Here is a 7,712-nt window from a genome sequence, read left to right on the forward strand (position 1 = left end):
ATTCTCTCTTTTTTTCTCTCTCTCACTCACTCTCAACCCCTCCCCCCCCTCTCTCTCTCTTCCACTCTTTGTTCTTTCCCGCTGACACCCCACACCCTCTCTTCTCTCCCGCCCATTTTCATATAATTTTAGCGCCTTTCGGGCAAGAACCCTGGCGCTTTAATTGAAATAAATCCGGTACCCGTGGTCAGTCTGTCCGTCCGTCATGCGGTACATTACACTGCTGTTGACGTTACGCTGTCCAGTCATTCAGAAGTTACCCAAGCGTCCGTTAAGAGAGTGACCGCGACTCGCGTGCCTGGTCCGTGCCGCGCGTGTTTGCAGATCAAACCCTTGCCATAAGTGCAGTCAGTCGAGGAGACACACGGGCCAAAACGACGGGGTACCCCCCCTCCCCATCCTCTTTCTTTTCTCTCTCTCTCTCTCTCTCTCTCTCTCTCTCTCTCTCTCTCTCTCTCTCTCTCTCTCCCTGTTTCGTTCTCTCCTTCTCCTTCTGTCTTTTTCTCTCTCTTTCTCTCTTTTGTCTCTACTCCTTTCTCCCCCTTTTCTCTTTCGCCATTCTCTCTCTGTGTGCCACCGATCGTCTCACTTTTACCATTACTCCCCGCTGCTTTCCAAGGATGCTTTATCTGCAGGATAATAAAATTATTATTATTGCAATCACTTGATAGTTTCACCTTTGAATAGCTGGAATAAAAAAAAAATATTATGGTGGTGGTAGCAATGAGGGGACGAGAAAGTCTCTGTAAAAAGTGAACTACTCTAACTACAGCCGAAATGTCAAACCTATAAGCCACTCATCCAACGCAACATCTACACCTTACCCCTGTACCACCCCAGACCACAACCCTTACCTTAACCCCAGCCTAACCCTACTTCGGACAGTAAAAAGCTTGTATAGCAATCAGTCATTCTTTTGCATTATTTCAAAACATGGTAGTGTGCATTTTTGCTGTAATATTATTACGGTGAAATGTTGACTTCACAGACAAGCTGCTGGTCGAGGCTTACGTGCGACGTTGTGTCCTTGGGAAGTCACTTTACATGAATTTTCCCAATAGGCTCCTTCCTATCGGAGATAGACGTTTAATTCGGATATCTCTCCCTTCAATAACTTTACTGTGTTGAATGCACGTAAAACCTAAACCATTCTTCGCTGCTGGTCTGATCCCGCACCCAGCTTTCCGCTACGTCACAAGCGTGGTTAATATGACCTCGCTGTTTTCGGGCTGGTATCGGTTGACATAATATGATTTTTTCATACATCGAAGACAAGCTATTGCCTAGTTAAACTCAAACACAAATACATGATTTATTTACAGAGGACCAGCTATTTAAGTTTATTCGCTCTCTTAACCTCTTTCCTCTCTGTCTTTGAATTAATTTTTGTCATTTCATGTTTTTGCTTAAAAATCCAGGAATTTTCCCAAACATATAGATGATCTTTTACCATGGTTCATAGCACCCCTCCTCCTTTCCCCGGAAGAACTATCACTAACATTATCGCCCACCCTTGCTTTATTGGCATTACCTTTGATACTACTGCCCAAACAATACACATTTTTTTTAAAGTACGTGTTTTACGGCGCTTGCAATTGCATAAGGTCATATGAGCGGGCGGGACACATTAAACTTTTTCAGTTGGTAGGAAATTTTGAATTTTGCCCGGGTGGCGGCCGAAGCCTACTTTTATCAATTTGGGACCACCCACGGATCTTAAATGTGCGCAACTTGCACACAGGACCTCCGAGATTTTTTGCCCTTGTCCGAGAATGCTAGGTGTAGATCTTTCTTACCATAAGATCAGGGTTGTGGTTGAAAGACAACAAAGAGATTTAGCCAAGGAGTAGCAGTAGAAGGGCCGCAGAAAGAGTCAGGACCCCAAGGGTGGGGACAAAGGAGGTGAGGGGGAGGGGGAGGGGGAGGGGGAGGGGGAAGAAAGTGGAGACGAAAGCAGACGACAGAACATTGCTACAGAGCAGGAAAGGAGGTGAAAGGAGACAATTTTAGAGAAGGAAAATTTCCGTCGTTATCCGGATTTGAACCCGGACCAACTGAATGAGAGGCGAACACTTTAACCTCTAGGCCACGAGAGCCCCCATACAGTGTGACTTATAGAGACAGTAGAATCTAAACCGCAGAACATCTACCATACTCTTCCAACTGGGGACAACTCCTTTAATAATGAAGGTAGAATCGATTAACTCAGGCAATGAGACTGTTCTCTGTGAGGGAACTCCGAAAAGTGGCCCCTCCCCCTCCCCCTTTCGTGCGGACCCCCTCCCTTCCGTTTCCTTCTGCCCACCTTCTTCCTCCCTGCATTTTTGCCTCTTCCTTTGCTCATTTACCCCCCCCCCCCCTAAAAAAGGGGGAAAAATCCCTTGTACCTTTTCCCCTTCTTTCTTTGCCGACTTTTTTTTCTATTCATATTTTCATTGTTTCCGCCGTCTAATTTCACATTTTTGCGTTACGAAACAGGATTAAGGGGAACGTGGTACAACTGTTGACTTTTGTGTTACCCAACCTCAATTAGGCCATTGATCGGTGAGGGCCGGCCGCCCTGATCTGCTCTTTATGGACGAAGGGATACCTCTGGAGGGGCCTTGTCCACACTCTCTTAGTGACCTTTGACAAGATTGCATGTCGTGATTTCCTTTTCTTCGTCCAGTAAAAGGCACTCAGATGTTCTACACCTCGACTCAAAGGTTCTATTCTGAGACGATGTTGTTATAGTAGAAACCTCGGCGGCTTATGTCCGGTTCTCATGTTTTATTTAGTCTGTGTGGGGTCAAGACGTAACCGAGTAAGACGGACAATAGACCAAGAAGCTAACACGGCCGGTTTGGGAGATCAGAGGAGTGGAAACTGGGGTGGGGGTGGGAGGCAGCCAGGGTGGAATTTGAGGGGGGGGGGGGGGGAGGAGGGGGAGTTAATTTCCGTTAGAAGTCCCCGCCGCTTATGTTTCTGAATAAATACCAGGGGGTGAAATGATAAGGTTAGTTATTACTGCCTCTCTGTACCATATGTTTACTTTGTCTTTCTCTCTTTCCGTTCTCTTTAATCTCTCTCTTTTTCTTCTTCTCCCCCCCCCCCCCCCTCCCTTCTCTGGCGGTCTGTTTGTCTGCCTTCCCCCTTCTCTGTCCATCTGTGTGTCTGTCTGTGTGTGTGTTTGTGTGTGTGTGTGTGAGTGAGTGAGTGTGTGTGTGTGTGTGTGTGTGTGTGTGTGTTTGTGTGTGTGTGTGTGTGTGTGTGCGTGTCTGTCTGTCTGTCTATCTGTTAAATCCTTTATCTGTACCTCTCTCGTTCTTTCTCTTTTTCTTCTTCCCTTTCTTTCTATTTCTTTTTTTTACTTTTACCCTACACTAAACTGCTATTATTGATTGGGGTGACTCTCTTAATTTAAAAAATCTTATTGTTGTTTGCATAATGGGGGTTGGGGGGTGGGTACAGGGAAATTGGAGTAATACCTCTATTCCTTTTTTTGTGGAAAAAAAAATATAGATTAGACGCTTTCAAAGGCGCTTCAAGGGGGCCCTTTAAAGAAACCAGACAACACAAATGAAAGTTGCAAAATGACAATATAAAAACCACTAAAAACAAAGAACAACAACAATAAAAAAAACCCAACAAGACATTCTTCCTACGGAAAAGGCAACAGGAAAAATTGGACCCAAAATTAAAGCAAGAAATCGGTGGACTCAACTTGTCTAAAAGAGACCCAACTTTTAGTGGTCACAAACGAACCCCCCACCCTCCCATAGTGTCGCTGTTCAGAAATGTCCTGATCTTTTTTAAAAATATCCTCTGTAACGTCTACCAGTAACTTTTCCTTTACCCGAAGCTGTTTGCTTGCGTATAGTGAAGAACAATCAAAGCAGGGGAAGAAAAAGACAGACTGAAACAGCAGAGGGAAGGGAAAGAAGTGGGGCCTACCAGTGGCGCCCTTCAACTACCCACAGGAAGCTAGGAAAGAATGATAACATAGAGAGCAAAAGAGAAAAAAGACAACGCTTTGTGAAGTTTGTCCAAACAAGAGGAACATTATCAACACTTTCGGTTACTTTGATCTAAGCCAGGGGTTATATTGAGCACCTAAACGGTTCTCTAATCATATATGATAGATTGGTCGTTTGTCTGATTGTCGGATTAGGTGAAGTGTACTTAATTCTCTCGCACGTGCCTCAAGCATTGTTCTCCGGCGAGCACGTGCCAACCCCCCCCCCCCGCACCAACACCCCCACTTCCCCACCCTTCTTTTTCTCAATCTTTAAAAAAACACAATACATACACTCCTCACCTGCCCGCTCAGATAACCGGTAAGCCTCTTTAGCTCCGTGTGGAGAAAAAAACCCCAACATGCATTGGCAGGGGAGAGAACCAGAACATGCTTAGAGCTAAGGCCAGAGGAATGTCGAGGAGAATAGAGTGGCCTCTCAGTCTTTGATCTCCGTAGGGTGGGGGTCAAAACTCGTGGTGTTTCTACAAGATTGTAGTATGTTAGTCCATTCATTACGCTGCTGTTGGCGGGTGGTCGGAGGGCGCCACTAATTCAACTGATTGGTCTTACTTCTTCCCCCCCCTCTCCATGTGTTATTTCTGTGAATCTGTCTTGCTTTTCTCTTGCCATAAATGACCGTTATCGTGTTAGCCTATCGAGCTTCTCTTTACTCAAACAGTGCTGCATTAGGGAGAATATTCCCTGTTAATGTTGTGCTGCACTTTGATGTGGCAGAACTGATTTGAGATGGACAACCGGCTGAGTACATATTGCGTTTGCTATGTCAATTGTCACACCTGGGAACTCATCCTTCACTTTCCTGTATTTTCTTTGTCCTTTTTTTTCGACCGAGCATGCACCAACAAAGTTGCGTTAAAAATAACGTACTGGCTTTTCCTCTTTGTATCATATAATTATAATATACTAAAAATGGACCCCCCCCCCTCACAAAAAGACACCCCCCCCACACACACACACCAGATATATGGCGGCTTTTTCTTTCAAGGGTTTGGCCTTTTGCCATCAACGTACTTTCTCCTCTCTCTGCTCCTTTCTCACTTTCTCTACTGCTTCACTGATTTTTCGGGGGGTTTTTTTCAGAAGAAAAAAAGCAAAGACGAACAACTTTCAGACCTTCCTCGAAAGAGCTAATTTGATCGATACCGTAGTTTTACACACCTATTGGTGGTTAGATGGTTGATTAAGAATTAGAGCTTGGAAGGGGGTTGCAGGGAACAAACAAACAAAGAAACGGACGAACGAACAAACAAATAAACGAACAATCGAACAATGGCAGCTGTAGAAATAACTCAGTTACCGGATCAGAACCTTGGAGTCAACTTTACTTTCCCCTCCAATCATTGTTGGGACTCTCCTCTAGTTCAGTTCATGGTATCATGCCGGACTGTGGCCCTGGTATGATTCCCCTACTGGGGCGTTCTTGAACTTGGGTCCTTTTATCAACACACTGAAGTTAATACGAAGCCTCTGGATTTCAGAATTGAAACCCACCAGGCTATAAAAAAGAACAGATGAGAGAGAGAGAATGACAAAGAGAGAGAGAGAGAGAGAGAGAGAGAGAGAGAGAGAGAGAGAGAGAGAGAAAGAGAGTATTTTGTACTACTGTCTTCGACGGATTCAAATTTTGGTATTGTGCAATATCTGCGTGGATGACTATCAGATAACCGACCAAATTCGCGTAAAGAAACTCTTGTAGTACCTTTGCATAATCACATTATCACCAAATTATACCTTTCCTCACGCCCATGCACTATTAATGAAAAGATAAACATTCATTTTTAAAAATAAAATTCAAAACTTTCCAAGAAATCTGGGTCATAATAATTTACGTAAATACACCTGTTAAGCTACAATCGAACAGCTTGCAACTTGTCACAAATAAAATAATCTAACGTCACATTTAGAACCCCACAGCTGCTTGAAATACATTAGAAGAAGCAAATGAACAAAAGCAGGAAATCGTGACGGAAAATATTATTATATCCTTTATTCGCCAAGTTATTGTCTTACGGATGAGTTTAATAAATTGGACTTCAACGGCAACATCAACACGCAGGCTTAGTGCTGTCTTGCAATATTGCCATTTTTTTCTCTGTTTTTGATTGAAATCACTCTGAAAGCGCAAATTTCAGTTGGGAAATTGAAAGTTAGTGGAACATGGAACTGAAATTTTACGGAAAGCTAGCATTCACCGCAATGGTTTTGGGGTCAAAATGGAAGATTTTTTCGATTTCTTTGACCCTCATGACAAAAAGAGTCCCTAGTAGTCGGAAACTGTAGTCAGAACAAAATAGCACTCAGCTTGTACAGCAAACACAACAGAAACAAAAAATGTAATTACAATGGACAGCGCAACGAAACCATCAGCAAAAGCAACAAAAGCAAAAACACAGAGGGAACAACACCACCAGAAGCAACAATAGAATTGATAGTACGGGCACCAGCTACAACCTCCTCATCCCCTCCCCCTCCCCGAGACCCTAACAACACAGAAACAACGAAACAAACATCAGCAACAACAAAACTAGCAAAACAAGAGAATCAACGACAAAACCCATAACCAATAAAAACATCAGTAGTAACAGTATTATTATGGACATCAAATCTACAAGACAAACAGAACCCCAACCCTTCCCCAAAAGAAAACAACACAAAAAAAACAAACCCAACAAAAAACCAACACAAAGAACAAACAAACAACAAACAAACAAGCAAAAAACAACAAACAAGCAAACAACAACAACAACAGCACCCATAAAAAACCAAAAAAACCCCAACAACAACAACCCAACAATCCAAAAACAACCCCATCTATGAAAAGAAACAAACCCAGACCAAAAACAACGACAGAGTCACACTTTTCAAAATGTAACAATATCACTTTCAGAATTGTTTGCTTGTTTGTTGGTTAAAATTTATTACGCCATAATTTCACAATTTATTTTTGCCAAAAGTTTCCTGTGTGTGTGTGAAAACAGTTCTTGCGACCTGTGTGGTTTTCCTTCTCAGTTGTTTATTACACCTTTGCCCACGCGTGGGACGGAACTTGCGGCTTCTGAACATGACAACAGTCACACCTGGATTGATTGAACTGGAGCCTGCTGAGAGCGTAACTGATCCATTGGAACCTATACGTTCTTTTACTAACCGTCTAGATTGGAACGGTATTTACCCTGTTCACTGGACGTGTGTTGTTTGCGCTGTGGACCGTAATGAATGTTTGGAGGTGTCGCAGGGATAGGGTTTAACGTCATTCTCAGGCCTGAGAATGAAGGACCTCCGATTTAACACACCCATATCCTGTCAGACCAAGCAATGATATAAAATTCAGATACAAGATATCAGCGGAAGAGCAAGAGAACGAAAGCACAACTTATAAATGTCTATTTGCTGGTTCGAGCCAGCTAAACATAGGCAAGTAGCATAAACTAATAGTAAAAAGTACTTTCAACATCTCAATACTCAAACTATAACATACGCTTGTGTCCTTTGGGGCTCAACTTGATCACGTCAATCTAAAAAAAAAGTTTATTTTCAGATACCGCAAAAAGACAAGGCAAAGGTCAGAGGGTACAGGAGCAGAAAACTTGCCAAGTCATAAATTAAGTGAAAACGCTCAATACCGACATTTACATAATGCATATTTTTATTATCGCTTTTGAGGGGAAAACAAGAAGAGGTGGGGTGGGGGTGG

This window comes from Aplysia californica, unplaced genomic scaffold, assembly GCF_000002075.1.
Source record: "Aplysia californica isolate F4 #8 unplaced genomic scaffold, AplCal3.0 scaffold00908, whole genome shotgun sequence".
NCBI lineage: Eukaryota > Metazoa > Mollusca > Gastropoda > Aplysiida > Aplysiidae > Aplysia > Aplysia californica.